Here is a 753-nt window from a genome sequence, read left to right as displayed (position 1 = left end):
TATGAAGCTGGCTATGCTAGCACCCAAGTGAGAATATAAATCGGCCAAATGGTTCTGAATTCTGCTTTGTGAATGCAGCAGGGGGAGAAGGAGGAAGGTGTCTTGTGTGATACAACAGGAACAGAATGAAGGTCATTGACAGCCTTGGAGCTGGGCTGTGTAAGAGCAGTGAGGAAAGAGAATGTTGAGGACACTTTGGAAATGATTCCCAGGACACTCTCCCACTGGGTTGTCACTCTCCACTTACACCTGTTCTGTCTTGTTGCCTGTCTGAAAGCCAATCTGAGAGGTGAGGCACCTTGATATCTATAGTATTAAGTGCTACTCTACAGGGTGTGAAATGATATCACACTTGTGATATTTTTACTTTAGTTAAAGGAAATGCGTCCCACAGTTGGCATAGATTCTACAATACTTTTTGTTCCCCCTTTTGTTGGGTCTCGTTTACTCCTTTGTTGGTTGTTTGTGTATCTGCAAAGAGGTCCCAGAATGAGAAATTGATTCCCACTCCTTGTTCCCTTTTGGGGGATCTTGGTAATATTTATCCTCAGCAAATAATCCATACAGACAGGAGGGTTAAGGGGTAAAGGTTGGGCGAAGAGAGTCCTTTGTCAGCCTGCTGCTAGCTCCAAAAACACACCTAGAGCCAGCCAGCCAACTCTGGCAAAAGACCCTCAACACCTCACTCCCAAACCATTTATTTGGCTCTCAACAGCGCCCTCACCTGGAAAGGTCAAGGTGGGACAACAGGCA

The sequence above is a fragment of the Suncus etruscus genome, chromosome 14, assembly GCF_024139225.1.
Source record: "Suncus etruscus isolate mSunEtr1 chromosome 14, mSunEtr1.pri.cur, whole genome shotgun sequence".
NCBI lineage: Eukaryota > Metazoa > Chordata > Mammalia > Eulipotyphla > Soricidae > Suncus > Suncus etruscus.
Note: the sequence above shows the minus strand (reverse complement) of the source record.